The sequence below is a fragment of the Microplitis mediator genome, chromosome 6 (assembly GCF_029852145.1).
Source record: "Microplitis mediator isolate UGA2020A chromosome 6, iyMicMedi2.1, whole genome shotgun sequence".
In the NCBI taxonomy this organism is placed as follows: domain Eukaryota; kingdom Metazoa; phylum Arthropoda; class Insecta; order Hymenoptera; family Braconidae; genus Microplitis; species Microplitis mediator.
This window is the reverse complement of record NC_079974.1, coordinates 1,075,068-1,093,486: the sequence shown is the minus strand read 5'-3', so window position 1 is coordinate 1,093,486 and position 18,419 is coordinate 1,075,068. Positions and strand designations below refer to the sequence as shown.

The 18,419-nt window shown below is 29.6% G+C and overlaps 1 long non-coding RNA gene across 1 annotated transcript; it reads right to left on the bottom strand.

The window, feature by feature from the left end:
- Positions 1 to 32: 32 nt before the first annotated feature.
- On the bottom strand, positions 33 to 6,753 carry LOC130669368 (uncharacterized). The gene is made up of 5 exons (XR_008990164.1): positions 6,739 to 6,753; positions 6,514 to 6,669; positions 4,507 to 4,703; positions 4,218 to 4,320; positions 33 to 269 (listed from the first exon to the last, which is right to left on the bottom strand). It is a non-coding gene; the product is annotated as an uncharacterized LOC130669368 (long non-coding RNA).
- Between the last annotated feature and the right edge of the window lie 11,666 nt (positions 6,754 to 18,419).

Genomic DNA, 18,419 nt, shown 5'->3' with positions numbered 1-18,419 from the left:
GACCCGGGTTATATTAAAAATCGATAGGGAAATTTCATAGGAAGGTTTTTTCACAAGTGAAATTGCGTATTTATTCTTTTTCATCATTGTGCAATCAGATTTATATATGCATATAATTGGTTACACTTTTTTTTTTTTATATTCTATTTCATTTTTTATTTTCCAGGACCAGGGGAAACGTACGTATATACTACGCAATTTCCTTGAAACCAGTATCCCCAATTACATTCATAGCCGGGGCAGCATGAGTATCCTTGCACAGGATGACACTGTAGCAAAAAAATTGAATAAATTTATAGAACTTTCAATTTACTGTATTTTTTTCTTTTTTTTATATTTTTGTCACTGTAATATTTAGAAAAAAAAAAAAACTTTAATTCTACTCTCGAAATAGAAACCATCCGGAAAGTTAATTCTCTTATCTAACATATCCACGAAATTCAATTTTTGATCCATAACTTTCTTTATTTCCATTTTATGGACTCGTGATACTGGACCTTTTTTATAGAAAAAAAATTTACTTAAGAAAAAGTTCTTACTCGCGAATTTGTAAATTGTAAATTGTAGTGTCTAAAGGTACAAAAAAAAGGTCATCCGGCAGCCGAAATGGAAGTAGATTTTTCATTATTTGATTATTTTCACCTTTCAAATAAAAGTTAATAAAAAAATAAAATTTTTCTTGACATTTTTAGAAATTCTCAAAATAATAAAATAAAATAACTAAAAAAACTTTAAGTTTAATGCCAAAAATTGAAGCTAACTGAATGAGCTTCAGAAGAATTTTTAATAATAATGCACTATATGTTTTGATTTGCAGTTATTTAAAGATTCCTATACATTAGACTGTGCCAAATGAAATCGATATTTTTTTTTTCGGTCCCATACGAAAATTAGGTTGTCTCACTAAAAAAAAAAATCCTGGAAAAATTTCAGCTCGATATGTCTATTTTTCAGTTAGCGCTCGCGTAAATAAGAATTTTCTAATAAAATTTTTTTTTATTTCAACTTAATATTTTACAACTCGTTAAATATAACTGATTGAAAAATGGCCAAGGTGCCATTTTGTAGGGGATTCAATTCTCTACAAAAGTAACTTTTGATCGAATGAAAAACATCAGCCAATTTTTTTCTGCAGCCATTTGAACCTAATTTTTTTTCAAAATTTACATTTATATTTACTATTAAACGCTTAGAAAACTATGTTGCTATGTATGAAACTTATTGAATTCAATTTTTCTAGGAACCTTTATGATCCCAAGGAATAGTTTTCATACTTGAAGTAATAAAACTAACATTAAACTATTGATATTAACGATATTTCTAACAATACTTTTTCTTCGTTTTGACATTTTTCGCATTTAATCTTTCTACTAATTTTTTTCTGCATTAAGATATCGTTCGTAATTGTGATTTTGAGATTCTCATACTGCTGATCAAAAATTATTACTTTATTGATAAAAATATACATTGTTTATGATAATAAAATACTTATAAAAATTCAATTAAAGGAAAAAGTGATGTTCTAATTGTGCAGAAAAGTTTTTATCGATTCTGTTACTAATTTTTGAGAGCTTATGATTTGTCAGGAGAACCTATTGCGAATATAAACTGTACTTGCTCCAAACTAATTGAGTAATTAATTAATTAATCAATAAATAAATAAATTAAATAATTTCTACTACAAGTTGTTGCTGCCCATTGTAGGCAATTTTCAGATTGTTTGCAATAGGTTCTCCTGACAAATCATAAGCTCTTAAAAATTAGTAACAGAATCGATAAAAACTTTTCTGCACAATTAGAACATCACTTTTTTCTTTATTTGAATTTTTATAAGTATTTTATTATCATACACAATGTATATTTTTATCAATAAAGTAATAATTTTTGATCAGCAGTATGAGAATCTCAAAATCACAATTACGAACGATATTCTAATGGAGAAAAAAAATTACTAGAAAGATTAAATGCGAAAAATGTCAAAAAAAAGAAAAAGTATTGTTAGAAATATCGTTAATATCAATAGTTTGATGTTAGTTTTATTACTTCAAGTATGAAAACTATTCCTTGGGATCATAAAGGTTCCCAGAGAGGAAAGTACCACGGGCCCAGGCTTGGCCCAGACTTGGGCCAACTTTGTAGAACCTTGGGCCAGGCTTGTAAGCCAGTCTTGGCCCAGCCTTGGTAGAAGCCTGGAATGATAATCTCGGGCCAAGCCTGGTTGCCAGACCTGGCCCTGACTTTTTTGCCAGACCTGGCCCAGGCTTCCAGGAAACAAATAAATTTAATTAAAAAAATTTATTATTATTAACCTCGTAGAATTCATGATCATTAACGTTTTAATTATCTAAGGGAGGTAAATAATGTGAAAACTCGGTGAAAATTCTGCTGGACTCTGGGCGCGAACTGCCGTCCTTCTGATTACTGGGTCTGAACGGTAGCTACTGGACGAACCTACTAACGTTGAACTGGTACATTTATATGATCTACTTATATAAACCATAGGTATATCCAAACTTGGGTAATCCTACATTGGCCCAAGTCTGGGTTGCCATTGGACGGCCAAGGCTAGGTTATCCAGTCCTGGCCCAAGCCTGGCTTGCCATTGGATGGCCAAGGCTAGGTTACCCAGTCTTGGCCCAAGTCTGGCTTGCTATTGGATGGCCAAGGCTAAGTTACCCAGTCCTGGCCCAAGCCTGGCTTGCCATTGGATAGCCAAGACTAGGTTACCCAGTCTTGGTCCAAGCCCGGGTAATCATTGTAACGGCCAAGGCTAGGTTACCAAGTCCTGGCCCAAGCCTGGCTTGCCAAGGCTAGGTTACCCAGTCTTGGCCCAAGCCTGGCTTGCCATTGGATGGCCAAGGCTAGGTTACCCAGTCTTGGCCCAAGTCTGGCTTGCCATTGGATAGCCAAGGCTAGGTTACCCAGTCCTGGCCCAAGTCTGGGCCAATATAGGTGTGCCAAAGCTAGGTTCCCCAGTGCTGGGCCAAGTAGGGGCCCGTTGTTCAACTCTGGCAGCTCCTGTATGGGATTCCTAGAAAAATTGAATTCAATAAGTTCCATACATAGCAACATTGTTTTCTAAGCGTTTAATAATAAATATAAATGTAAATTTTGAAAAAAAATTAGGTTCAAATGGCTACAGAAAAAAATTGGCTGATGTTTTTCATTCGATCAAAAGTTACTTTTGTAGAGAATTGAATCCCCTACAAAATGGCACCTTGGCCATTTTTCAATCAGTTATATTTAATGAGATGTAAAATATTAAGTTGGGATAAAAAAAAATTTTATTAGAAAATTCTTATTTATGCGAGCGCTAACTGAAAAATAGACATATCGAGCTGAAATTTTTTCAGGATTTTTTTTTTTAGTGAGACAACCTTATTTTCGTATAGGACCGAAAAAAAAAAAATATCGATTTCATTTGGCACAGTCTACTATACATGTATACATATATTAAAACTATCGGACCAATAGTATTTCGGATCCTATTCGAAGAACTACGATAGACTATGGTTTTATTCCTTGAAAATTCTGACCTAAGGATAAAGGCAATGGTTTGCTTTCGATGAAATCCACTAATAAAATAATCTAAGATCAAAATTTGATTGTAGTATACCGAAGTGTCGTACTTGAAATTAGTACTAATATTTGAAATAAAAAATGAGGACAAATACAATAGTTAGATTTTTATGAGATCTACTAAAAACTTGTGCTCGGAATAGCCTGCCGTGTGGTACGTTATCGTGCCGCACGCTTATTATTTATTCTACCCCACATATTTCTGTAAACTTTTCTGCGACGTCGATTCGAAATTTAGAAAGTTATGGGGGACTTACAAGTAAAGTAAAAAAAAAAATTCTAATTTCAAGTTTTTCCGCAGTGAAAATGTACTCTAACCAAGTATATTTTCTTCAAATAAGTATACAAATTCTTCAATCAAGAAAATATTACTCGGTTGAAGTATATTTTTATTATGATTAAACAAATATTTACTCGGGGGGATACAATCACACAGATACTTGAAAAAAGTTTTTTTTTCTTTCTCGGTGAATTAAGCACAACAATTTTTATATCTTAGACTTCCTGTTTAGATTCATAAAATTTGAATTGAATTTGATACAAAATAAAATTTTTCCAAAATTAAAAAATAATTCTTTTATGCTCATTAAAGTTAATATTTAATTTACTTATCACTATATTGTGTGATATTTACTTACCCATTTGCCTTTACATCCTTCAACTGCACTGGCATAGATGCCTACAAATAGGATAGCCAACAATAAGATTTTTGTCGACATTTTTGATTATTCTCAATTTCGGCTGTGAAATTATAATAATTACTTTCATTAATTATTATGACTTAAAAAACAAAGATGATACGTTTAAATTTTAACTATCCAAAAGAAATGTTACAACTTTTTCTCTTAGAATGAAATAATTTATAAGTTACTTAAATAAAAAAAAAAATTAATATCACTCAATACTTTAATAAAATAATTTAATTACCTATTCAAATACGTTCCCAGTCTGCGGCAACGCTCAATTGTTGTAATATTGAGTGAATAATTCCCATGATATTTATAGTCAATCGATTCATTATCTTTTGACTTTTGGCTGACACATTTACCCTTGTTTATTTAAATCACGAGTGATTCGAATCTTCAAATATTTTCTAGCGCAATATTGATATCTTGACACTTGAACTGTTTCATACAATGTAAACTATAAATGACACATTATCGGAATTTTTTATTTAACAAGTTCAAGTTTGAATAAAACATGAAACTTGTTTTGTCACATAATATAAAATATAAAACTGTTATCAAATCTTTTGGTACTGAGGCGAAATCTCATCTTACAATTCTTCTCGAAGGGGGAATTGATGACACTACAGATGATTTTATTTATTATATGATGAATACTTTATTATAAACTTATAAGTTTTTTCAAAATTTTATAAAATTTATTGTAAAAGCTATTTCAGGATGTTCTCAAAAACTGCGATCGGTAACCCGATGAAGAATAATTTTGTATAATTATATATAATTGTATATGACTCTATATAGGGCACTTCCTGCCAAATCGACCACTTTCGACACCGACCCTTTTCGATTTTTCTGAAATTTATCTATCTTTCTCTGCACTATTGGAAACAATTTTCAGAATTTTTTCAAATTTTTTAACCCAGCCAAAAAAAAATTACGAGTTATTTGAAAACAATAGCTTTTTTTGTTAAATTACCACAACTTTTTTGAAAATTGACCTATTGGAATGCTTTTTTTTTGAAAATTTTTGTTTTAAAATGTACTTTAAAGCCCTAATTTAAAAAAGCGATTTAGAACGATTTACAATGTTAAATGCTCATAAGAAGAGGGATTCAAAAGTATTCAAGGTATTCAAAAGCATTAAAAAGTATTTAAAATTTTTTATTTCGAATCGTTTCAAATCGCTTTTTTTAATCAGGGAGAAAAATAATAATTCGGATTCATATTCAACGTTTTTTTAAGCTTTTGGAAGAAAACGAAAATTTCGGGATGATTGACATTTTTGATTTTCGATTTTTTAGGTAGATTTTTTTAAAAATCTAACTATTGTATTTGTCCTCATGGTCGATTTTTCAAGGAATTTCGTCATAAACTATCATAATTAGTTGAGTAGAGTTAAAAAATACCATCCGTTAAAAAATTTATGTATGTATGTATATATAAGGTTGAAGTTATGTAAAACGACTTCAATAATCTTGAATAACTTTTGAAGGAGTGAATTTAGCGAAAATTGTTAAGAGATTTTTTTTGTAGAGCATTCAATTTTCTCCAAGAATATTCATGGTCTTTTTCCGGAAACTTATTTTTACATGAATTACAAAATTCCAAAGTTGAACAATCAAATTTTAAATTCATACCAACGTTCAAAGCATGATTATAAGGAAACGGTTCATCTGACGAAAAATTTCAATCAGACCTTTTTTGTAGAGCATCAAATTTCCTTCAAAAAATGTAACTGAGTCGATTTCGTTTATCTCGATGGATTGAGAGTTATTAGACAAAAACCCGCTCATTTAAAAAAAATCGAAAATTGCGATGATACACCTCTTAATATCAAAATTAAGGGCTAAAATTTTCACAATAATTTTTTTTTGTCATCCCAAATAATATTTACACAGTATCGTTAAAAAAAAAAATAGTCGATTTTTTTGGCCCAGTCTAATATATATATATATATTTATGTAATATAACGGACTTTTGAGGACACGATTGCGTCTACAATTCTTATCCGATCTTAATGAAATTTTCTACACTTATTTTATGTGTAATTATCACGGTTAAGTTCGAAGATGGGCTGAATCGGTCGATTAATTTAGAAGTTATGGCTGTTTGAAATTTTAACGAATTTTCGAAAAAATCAGTTTTTAATCACTTTCAGTCCATACAACTTTAAAACTAAAACTCATAGATCATTTCTGTAAAAATTAATTTAAAGCTTGACTAATAAGCTTTAATTTATGACCTTAACCTTTATATTTTGACCATTTCTTCCAATAATTTGATAGCCTTGAAAATTTTAATGGAATCAAAAAATGTTGAAAATATGGTTTTCAATCCACATAACTTATGCTTGTCCCATTATAATCCGGTTTCGTCAGTTGTAATTTATTATGAAGGAAATAACCTGTAAATTTCACAGCTATTTTATATTTTAAAAGGATTTCTTTTATCACTTATGTTGTTTCAAACGTACCTGTACGTCCTATAATTATAACTGGTCTTGCCATCGTAATAGCGATTACAATTATGATCATATTAATTAAATTTTCTATATACTTTGTTTACGTGAAGGTTAGTTTGGTACATTACCTATATAATGTTTTGTCAAATCAACTATCTGAAGTTCTCTCTCGAAAATAGTCGTTGTCTTTTTTTTACTGTCACTCTTAGAAAACGAGCCTAATATCATATCATGACTATACACTAACATGAATCACAAGATATGTATGTATGAAACTTTTTATATAGATTAATTGGAAAATCTACCTTCCATTTTGGCTGCTGAATAGCCTTTTTTTTTTTTTTTAAACTTCAATATTTTCTGCAAATTTCCTGGAAATTCCAGTGGCATTTTATTCCTTTCAATTTTTTTTTTGAAAAAAAAAAAAAAAAAAAAAAAAAAAAAAAAAAAAAAAAAAAAAAATTTAAAAGTTTGTTTTTCATTATACCTTTCTGAGAATTTTTCAGCAGATTTAAAAAACTTCAGACTCCGCGTAAAAAAAATAAGAACAATGATTAAAAGTGACAATCATCGATAAAATTTGATTATTTTTCAATAAAATTAGATCAAAAATTGAAAGAAGCATTGAATTTTTTTTTCGTGAATATTCATCGAATTTAGGATATGTAAATTATTTAAACGTGTAAAAAAATTAAGTCCCATTCCATTCAAGTCTATTGATTATAAATTATTCGATAAAAAATGTTTTTAGCTGTGTAAATATGACGGGTGGGCTGATGCCCATTCACTGAGAGAAAAAAACGGTTTTCTGAACTAAGGAATCGTAGTTCACAGACGACTCAGCTATTGAAGTCAGTTTCAGTAACTAATACGCCACAGTAAAGTGCTTTACGACTACATAGTCGTTCTTACTATTTTTAGTTACATATACTAAGATAGCAATAATGAACATAACTAGTTTAGGGAAAGTTTTTATTACTATCAGTTTAAAGTTAACATAACTATAATTTATATTGTAGTAAGCAATTTATTCTTAGTCTAATAAATATTAAGATTATTGTGATGTTAATAATGTACACTTAGTTCTTCAGATCATTTATAATAGTAGCAATAAGTATTTGTGTCTAGATGTACACACTAGAAAATCGAACTTTCTGCGAATGTACTAATTTGACTTATTGTAACTAAACATTCATAGTTACCATTGCCATAATTTAGTATTGCAAGAAACAAAATTATTTAGCGATCTGTAGTGCAAATTTTGTTTTATTGTTACTGAATTCTTTTTTCTTTAATAGCCAACATTTATGTGATAAATACAGAAAATTTGTTTTCTATTACATTAAATGTACTTGATGTTTTTCTATTATTACAAAAATTATTTTAGGAAACATTAATGTTAAACATTAATGTCATGATGTAATTTAGTACATACTATATTACAATCGAAAATGATACTAGTCACTCTGTCAAATAACAGAGAAGTACTAATGCCAGAATTGTTCTCAAGCTTGGAATATAATACTTCTGAAATAAGTTTCTTACCAGGGACACTACAAAAAGTGGGCGCGATCTAGTGGCGAGCACCGAACTACTCCCAATGCTGTTGCCTTGCTCTGATGACTTCCCTCTCCTCCATATATATCTTTTCTCCCAAGAAATTTATTCCTTAGTTTAAGCAACTATTCTGTGTTGGTTGGAGCATGAAAAGTTCTTCCGCTAAATAATAATACTCATTGAGAGAAATTTTATTTTCTTTAAACAAAAAAGTGCAGATTGCTACAAAAAACTAATACATCTTACTTCAAAAAAATATCTAATATTAAGAAATAAAAACTTCTGTAACAAGTAAAAATTTATCTTGAATTTTTATCTCGAATCGAAATATTTTTTTTCAAGTCAACATATTCCCACGCTTAAATCGAAAAATTTTTACTTATTTAAAGAGTTTTAATTTCTCAATATAGGAGATATTTTTTGTAGCAAGATATGTTAGTTTTTAGTAACAATTGCATTTTTTAGTTTGAAGAAAATAAATTTTGTCAGAATAATTACTATTTTTTTAACGCGAGAATTTTTGTATGCTTCAGCCAAAAAAAAAAAAAAAAAAAGTTGTTTAAGCTAAAAGGAAAATTTATTGGGAGAAAAGATATATATATCATCTTGATTGATTTTCATTTTAATAAATAATTCCGAATTGATTGACAACAAAAAATTTTTACACGCCCTTTTGGTATAAAAAAAAAATTTTTTTTCACTTTTTTAATCGATCTTCACATTTTTAACAATTCGGAATTGATAAGCAAAAAAAATGTTTGATACGCTTCTTTGGCTCAGCAGACCCAATAAGGCGTATATTTTGCAGTACGCACTTTTGGCATTAGGATCGGAATTTATAGCCAGGGAAACTAAATATTAATGGTATCCATAACTATATTCCCCTTGAATTTTTTTTTACAGTTGATTATTAGTCAGCAGAAATATTCTATAATTATTAAATTAACTGGAAATTGATTGTTTAGACAACTAAGATGAAATAGTACGGTTGATACTTTTGTCAGTAGTAAAAGAAACTAAATAAATGCAGTTCTATGAGACGACGACTAAACTCTTAGTTGAGTCAACTATTAAAATTATTTCTACCAACTATCATACAGTCACTAAGCTGACATAGTTACTGTATCTATATTATGTTAATCGACCCAATGATAAAGGTAATATTGTGTTCACTACCAAACCTTGATTTATAAAGATTGAAGTTTTGTAGTGACCATAATGAGGCAAAAATAGTTTCTTAAATTTAGTTAATGTAACTATTTTTTCGTGCTGATTCACACTAGTATATAGTTCCAGTAACAATAAAAATTGGTTAGGGAGACTATATTTTTATATCTGTCGCTGAATAGTTCAGGTTACTAAGCACTTTTCTCTCAGTGTTCGTCTAATACTAATTAACAAGTAATAAATAGATATATCTTAGTTCAAAAAGCAATACATTTTATTGTACTTTCATTAGGCGCTATACAGCTGCACATAAATATCGCATTACATTAGTTGTATTAAGTCTTACTTTTATAAAGACAATGCGACGAGCAGACGTTTTGCGTGGTCAGCAGTTTTGACTGTGGGAAGAAAAGAGTTCCGTTGGAGACTGCGAAGGGATATTTTCTTATGCAGCACGAAAAGAGTTCTCATGGGAAACGGCGGAGGGATATTTTGGAAGCATAGGATGCAATTGCAGGAGAAGAGTTAGTTACCATAGTTAAGCTGATTCGGATAGTCGTCTGCTCGCGCATAAATATTGTATCTCCTTTATTTTACCGCTTTTATCACAGATCACTATAAGAATATGTTTAATGCCGCTATTGTTGAGTAAAAGTATTGTATTTGTATTCGTATCATTTATGCTATCTTAGATTTGTAAAAGAGACTCTCAGGGCCTTTTCTGGGTACTCCCATACATTGGGGACGCCCAATAAACAAATATCCATATAATTCACGTATAGTCATTCCTTCACTGAGCGACCCACACCTTTTATAACATCCTATTAAATTTCTAGAGACGCTGAGCTAGGCACGGTAAGATCGGTTACGCAGTAAAAACATTAAGGTGTAAGCTCACACGTAACACTCATACCTTAAAAAATAAACTATTTTTTGAAAATAATACATATTTTAATAAACTGTATGGTAAACTATATTAGTTACTATTCTTTCTATTTTTTTTCATCAATGAAATTTTTATTATTTGTCGATTTTGGATACGAGGTCAAGACTTTCGATCACAACAATAATAATATTATTTTTTTGATTTATAATAAGTTTTGCTTGTAAAAATCTTTTTTTTTAATCGATAGTAGTATCAGTTTCACTAGTTGCTGGCTGGTATAGGCAAATTTTAATAGACAAGCTCATACAATAATTTCCCCAGAGTTGATTAAATACCAGATAATTTTCATTTACTAGAAGACCAGCAGGACTTCTTTTATATCCCAGAAAAGCGAATCAAATAAAACCACTAGTACAGTACTCGAGAGCCAAGAAAATATTTTCTTGATTGTAATAAAAATACATTGTCTGTAGAAATTTATAGCCAGATTGAAGCGATCATTATTAAAATAACGAGTAACATACTTTATTTTAGTAGAAAATTTATTGTTTTTAGAATTATAAACTGAGGAAACAAATTTTCTGGAATTTAATTGTTTTTTTCTGGGTGCATATGACTACAAATACAAGAGCACTCGGCGCGATACCGACATGGTCTGGGTTCGATTCTCAGTTCAGGCTATCTATATTTTTCTCAATTTATCTATAAATTGTCTTATTGAGAAGGTTTGCATGTTTAGGTTCCACTATATAAAATATATACATAAGATAATATACATCGTTGTTTATCAACCTGCATAATTTAAAAAACTAGGCATAACATACTCGCTTCGCTCGCCATTCTTTCAAAAATCCCGCCACTATCTCAGTCGACCAATCGACAAGCGAATAAAATTAGTCACAGAAGTAACGTGAAACGATACGACATCCGGCCATCAACTTTTTAGAAGAGGATTGGAAAATGGTTGACCCTGCGGCCCAGCCCCAAAAGTTTACGCGGTTTTTAAGCCTAGAAAGATTTTTGTGTATACGTTTCAAGCTTCTCAAGCTTGAAAATAATATATTGTGTCTTGGCTTTCTCAAAATCTTTAGCTAAGTCAATATTTAACTGAAAACAAATACAATAGTTTCGATTTTAAGAAATTTTAAGAATCTTTATAAGAAATATACTTTTAAAAAAAGTCACTATTAGTTGTTTAAATATTTTTTTCTCTCCGTGTAGAATTCTAGTCTTTTGTAAGCCCATAATTTAACCATGAGAAAATTCTGTTATTAGAAGTCCTAATTAATCGAGTGGATTCGAAAAAAACATCGGTTTTAATGTATCCCGGGAAAAAATGATTTTGCCTAATCATATATGATCATGCATAATTGTCTATATATGATCAGGTCCAAAAATTGGCCAGGTCTGATCATACATAACTTGATCTGTTTATACATGATCATATATGATTATATATAATCATGCATGAACGAATATAGTCATTTTTAGAATCTCACTTAGAATATCTGTAAATTATTAATTAAGTAGTTTAATTAGGATTTATTGTCTTCATCAATATCAATGTCGGTTAAAATTAAATAAAAAAAAAAAAAAAAAATTATTAACCATCGACAATTATTTTACTACGAGGTCACCCATCCAATTAATGACCAACGCCGATGCTGCGTAACTTTGGTTATCGATGGTTTGTAGTCTGATACTCTAGTCTGTTATACACTTACAATTAAGAAAAGTTTATGGCATTACTTAACTCAAATAATCAAATTGATACTTTATACTTTTAAATTACTGCCGAAACCTTTGAACATTTTTTAAGTATTGGGGATTTAAGTTTGATTGATAGTTGACAGAATAAAAATTTAATAACATTGATATTAAAAAATTGTCATATTATTTAATATATATATATATACATTTAAATACTTATAGGTTTCATATCAATGAAATCTGATCAGATTTAATCATAGACATATATAACTACATATAGGTTTATATCAGTCACGTCTGATCAGATCTAATTATATATAGGCCTATATCTAATTATATATGGGTTTGTATCAATCATGTCTGATCAGATCAAATCATGTATAGACTTATATATGATCATATATGGGGTTATAACAGCTAGGTATGATTATATCTAATTATATATAGACTCATATATGATCAGACCTGATCATATATAGACTTGTACATGATTATATATGGGGTCATAACAGCCAGGTATGATCAGATCTAACTATATATAGACTTATATATAAATAGATCTGATCATATATAGACTTATGTATGATTATATATGGGGTCATAACAGCCAGGTATGATCATATCTAATTATACATAGACTTATATATAATCAGATCTGATCAGATCTAATTATATATAGACTTATATATAATCAGATCTGATTATATATAGACTTATATATGGGCTTATAACAGCCAGGTATGATCAGATCTAATTATGTATGGGGTCATATATAATTATATATAATTATATATGACCCCATATATAATCATGCATGATTATATATAACTTCATATATGATTATATATAATCATATATGATCATATATATGAACATATATAATCATATATGATTAGGCAAAATCATTTTTTCCCGGGATACTTCATGTGATTATTAAAAAAAAAAAAATAAAAACTAATAAATAAAGATGAGTCACTGGTATTGCAGCAACGTCAACTTTAATTGTTTTTCTTTCAAGCTCACGATTGACATATTTTTTTAAAAAATTTATCTTATAAATGGTAAACTTTCACATATATATTGGAATATAAAATTTTTTACGAAATTATCAGAATCATAAAATAAATATTTTTTTTTTTATTTAAAAAACAAATCTAATCTTTATGTGAAGTAGGTTGGAAAAATACCAACCATTTATATAACATAACTTTTATCATCTTAATAGCACCCAAATTTTTTGACGGATCGCAAAGAAACGATACAATTTATTCTTGGAGTAATTGTTAGCTTCATTAGGCTCGCAGATGAGCCAATCAGTCAATTAGTTTAGAATTTGGAACCGCCTAAAGATTTCGAAATAAAAAACTTCTACTTTTATCGTTTCTTTTTTTTTATAACTTTATGATGAAAAAAATTAGCCAAGTTTTGTAAAAAGTAAATTAAAGCTGATAAATTAAACTACAATTTTCATTTCAATTTCGTCTTAAAAAATTTTAAAATAGTTTTTAGAGAAATGGAATTTTTTTTTATAAGATCACGACTAACATAATTGTTAAAAATCTTATCTTGTGAGTCGTAAAACATTCACATATTTATTCTCGTATACATATGCTGATATTTCCAGTAAGTTTTTAATATTCTTGCAGTTATTACCAGTCAGACAACACTCATTTCTTGTCGACAATAATTATTGAGTAAGTAATTCATATTTAATAAAATATATATATACATATATACATATATATATATATATATATATATATATATATATATATATATATATATATATATATATATATTAGGGTGATCCAAAAAATAACAAACTTTTTTTTTTTCTTCCAAACAGGTTCAAAAGTTTCATTTAGATAAAAAAAGACGCCTGTGAAAATAAGAGCTCTTAATATTAACATTAAGAGGTTCCTCATCGCACTTTTCTATTTTCCATAAGAATAACATGGGAAAAATTTTTTTACGTCTTCTGATTTTTATAAGTAGCTAACGATGCGTCATAGGAATAATTGGCAGGCATATTTTTGTTGGGAATTGAATGCTCTACAAAAAAAGATTTTTATCATTTTTTGAGGAATCTATTTGTTCAAAAGTTATTTGAGGTTGAAGTCGAACTCATATTAAATTTTGAGATTTTCTTACTTTTCCGGCGAAACTATCAGACTTATTACAAAATATCATTGGACCTTTTTTGTAGACAATTTTATTTCCTAAAAGTTATTTTCAATAAAGTTTTTTCGAATTCCGCATTGTTTTCCAGTTATTTTTATTTTAATGGCATGCTCATAAAAAAATAGTCTTGTGATCGATTTTAAGAGCTTGACATTAAAATAAAAATAACTAGAAAACAATGTGGAATTCGAAAAAACTTTATTGGAAATAACTTGTAGAGAATGAAATTGTCTACAAAAAAAGTCCCATGATATTTTGTAATAGGTCTGATAGTTTCGCCGGAAAAGTAAGAAAATCTCAAAATTTAATATGAATTCGACTTCAACCTCAAATAACTTTTGAACAAATAGATTCCTCAAAAAATGATAAAAATCTTTTTTTGTAGAGCATTCAATTCCCTACAAAAATATGCCTGCCAATTATTCCTATGATGCATCGTTAGCTACTTATAAAAATCAGAAGACGTAAAAAAAATTTTTCTCATGTTATTCTTATGGAAAATAGAAAAGTGCGATGAGGAACCTCTTAATGTTAATATTAAAAGCTCTAATTTTCACAGGCGTCTTTTTTTATCTAAATGAAACTTTTGAACCTGTTTGGAAGAAAAAAAAAAAAGTTTGTTATTTTTTGGATCACCCTAATATATATATTGGAATTATTCGTATTTCCCAAACGAATAATTATTTTTGATAAATTCTAAAACTAGGGTAAAAAGACCATTTATGGCTATACTATACCGTTTTTGGGCATCCAATATATACTAATTTTAATGAATAAAAAAGTTTAAAATAAAACTTTTGTTGTAATTTTTTAATAACACTTAAAAAATTAATTAAATCAATGTTCATTTTAAAAATTATTTTATTTAAAATTTTTGAAATGTCCAAAACTGGCCCTTAAGTCGCCGAAAATGATACCTCTACTCTATACTGAGTCAATTTATTAGAACTTACAAAATTATATTAAAATATTATCATTGCATCGTAAATAAATTAATGTAGAATTACCTCTATAAGTCAAGTACCCAAACTAATATATATTCAATATAAATCAAAATTTCGAAATTTGTTTATTTATAAACCCGTTACGTGCGGGTACTCATTGATCGTAGAATTTAATCTTCTGCACAAATCCGTTATTTATTATCAATAGTTTTTATATTCGCATAAAGTTTTTATTATTTAAAAGCTAGAAAGCTTTTAATTTATCTATATCTCTAAACATGAATTAGTGAAAATTTCATTAATTACGTTAGTGAAGCTATATTCACTTTATAATCAGTGTATTTAAATAACAAATTAGTGAATTCTCACTTATAAATTTAGTACAGTCATTTTCACTAGCAAATTAGTGATTTTCACTATTGAACTAGCGATATTTTCATAATTTCCAGAAGCAAAATTGTTATTCACTTCTTAATTTGTGAATTTCACAATTTCACTAGTAACTTTAACTAGCAAATAATTAAATATTTTACTAGATATAAATGTAATTAATAATTATCGAACTATTTTTAAAAATTTTAATAAAAAACTTTCAAAATAAAAAAAAAATATAAGTACAGAACAATAATATATTGACATGAAGAGTACCTCAATCATAACATCAAGGATTTTTTATTTCTTCATCAGTTATTGTTTGGTATCATAATGAATATACTATTTACACTCACGCGATCACATTCGTAGGTCAGCGCGGTGGATAGCATCAAATACTTTGAATCGGGAGGATGCAGGTTCGAGCCCAACAGTCACCGGAATTTTTTCATCAATCAAAATCATGTATACTTCCTCTAAGCAATGATTCCTAATACATTGATCACATTTCGGAACTAATTACAAGTGTCTTATATTTTATTTTCGCAATATAATATTTTTTTCACTGATGAAATCAGTGGATTCCCATATTCACTTTTCAATTTAGTGGAGTCTCATATTCACTTATCAAATCAATCAATTCTAATATTCACATATTGATTTAGTAAATAGTCACTAATTCTGCGTGTTACGATTGTCACATTGACAAAAAGTGAATATTCACTTAGAATTAGTGAAAAATCACTAATTCATGTTTAGAGAGTATAGAAAATTAACAACCCTCGCAGATTTGAATCACGGTGGAAACACCGTGGAAGTGTAAACACCGTGGATCCACCGTGGTTACACGGTGGGGTTGTTCCATTTCACCACCGGGTATACACAGTGTATCCACTGTGATTACGCGGCGTATCCACCGTGTTTCCACGGTGGCTTGACCACTGTGTATACACGATGTTTTCACTGTGATTACGCGGTGTATCCACCGTGATTCTACGGTGGCTTTGTGCTATTTCACCACCGTGGTTCCACGGTGTATCCACCGCGTAATCACAGTGGAAACACCGTGTATACACAGTGGTCAAGCCACCGTTGAATCACGGTGGATACACCGCGTAATCACAGTGGTAGAATGAAACAAACCCACCGTGTTTCCACCGTGATTCAAATCTGCGAGGAAACTGAAACATAAAACCCGTTGGTTAATCAAAAACTAAAATTATCTAGCTTTGGATCAGATCAATTTTGATTGAAAAAATGTCACAGATTCTATTTGGATTTATTGCCCTTCTCGTTATTATTGCAATGATGCAAGTCACTGTCGAAGCCGGCTCGGGCAGAGATCTACCGCCGTGGTGTTTTTGCAGTCCCGATGGAATATTGGTAAGCATAAAATAGGGGAAGGGAGGGGGGCAAAGTGGGCCCCTTAATGGAAAATTAATTATGATATCATTAATTTTTCTTCAATTTTCACTTTATTATGCTGCGTCCATTAAAATTGAAAAATCGAAAATCGGGGGCGAAATGGACCCTCCAAAAAATTTCGGATTTGATATTTTTTATTCTTTATGGTGTGATATTTGCAAATAACTATAAAACAATTGTATTTTACTAATATAAAAAATCATTTTTATAGTCTGCTGCGATACAACTTTAAAACGTAATTTTATTATCTTCAACTTTTTTAATAAATTATATTTAATGAACAGTTTTGGTGGTCTTAGCCCTCATTACATAAGAAATTTCGATAAGCTTATTATCTGTCTGAATTTATTGACGTATAGCAAATTTTGAGAGGCCCACTTTGCTCCCCCCTCCCTTACGTAAATAAATAAAGATAACATATTCACTATTTGAAATATTATGAGAAAAATTTTTTCTAATTCTATGAAATTAATTAATATTATTATTATTAGTGCTCAAGTTCTAAAGAGTGCTGTTCAGGAAACTGCATCACGTCTGAGATTGCAAGAGAAGTTAATAACAATCCGTCGGAACAGGACTCTGGACCATCCTATGTTTCTCGATGTGGGACAAAGTGATTAAACTTGCCATGTCTGGTCGCACTTATTATTATGGTCGGATAATAGGGCGCCACTGGAAGATGGACTCGGCCTTTTAGAACCGGATGTTAAGTTAATTTTTATTTAGAAATCAGTGTCGTTGTACACTTTATTTTTGTGAGAGAGGAGTGGAATAATGAACTGAATCTCAATTAATTAAGCACCTTGTTTATTATTTATTTACCTTTTATAACAATTATTTTTATGACAAACTAAACTTATGACAAATTAAACTTCTCGTCTCCCGGACGGTTTTTCTTATGACAAACTAATTTTTATTACGTCTCCCAGACGTTTTCCACACTTCCACCCACACACACATATCATAAGCGTCTTCCGGACGTAACACTTCACACACACTCTCGTTAAAAAACCGTCCACCGGACGTTAAACCTTGAACCTTAATATACCTTGATAAAAAACCGCCCACAGGATATCAAACCCGCAGTACCTAAATTTCTATTGTCCACTGGACATCATCTTAAACCTAACTTACATCTTGTCCACCGGACTTAAATCACAGACACAATTTCTTTAAATTTACATTTCTTTGACTCTACTTAAAACTCTATTTTCTTTTTGTACACGGTGAGAAAAATATCGCCAAAATGACTATCCAATGTATCCTCAAATGACGTATCGTCAGAATAACGATTCGTATACCTAATTTAAAAACACTCTCATATTAATGTTACGTCCCAGCCTGTATGGCAGATGACGTAGGCTTTTACTTCCTTAATTACCGACCTGAAACCTAACTAATTATATCGAATATCGATAATCTAGTAATTCCAATAATATTTAATTAATCAT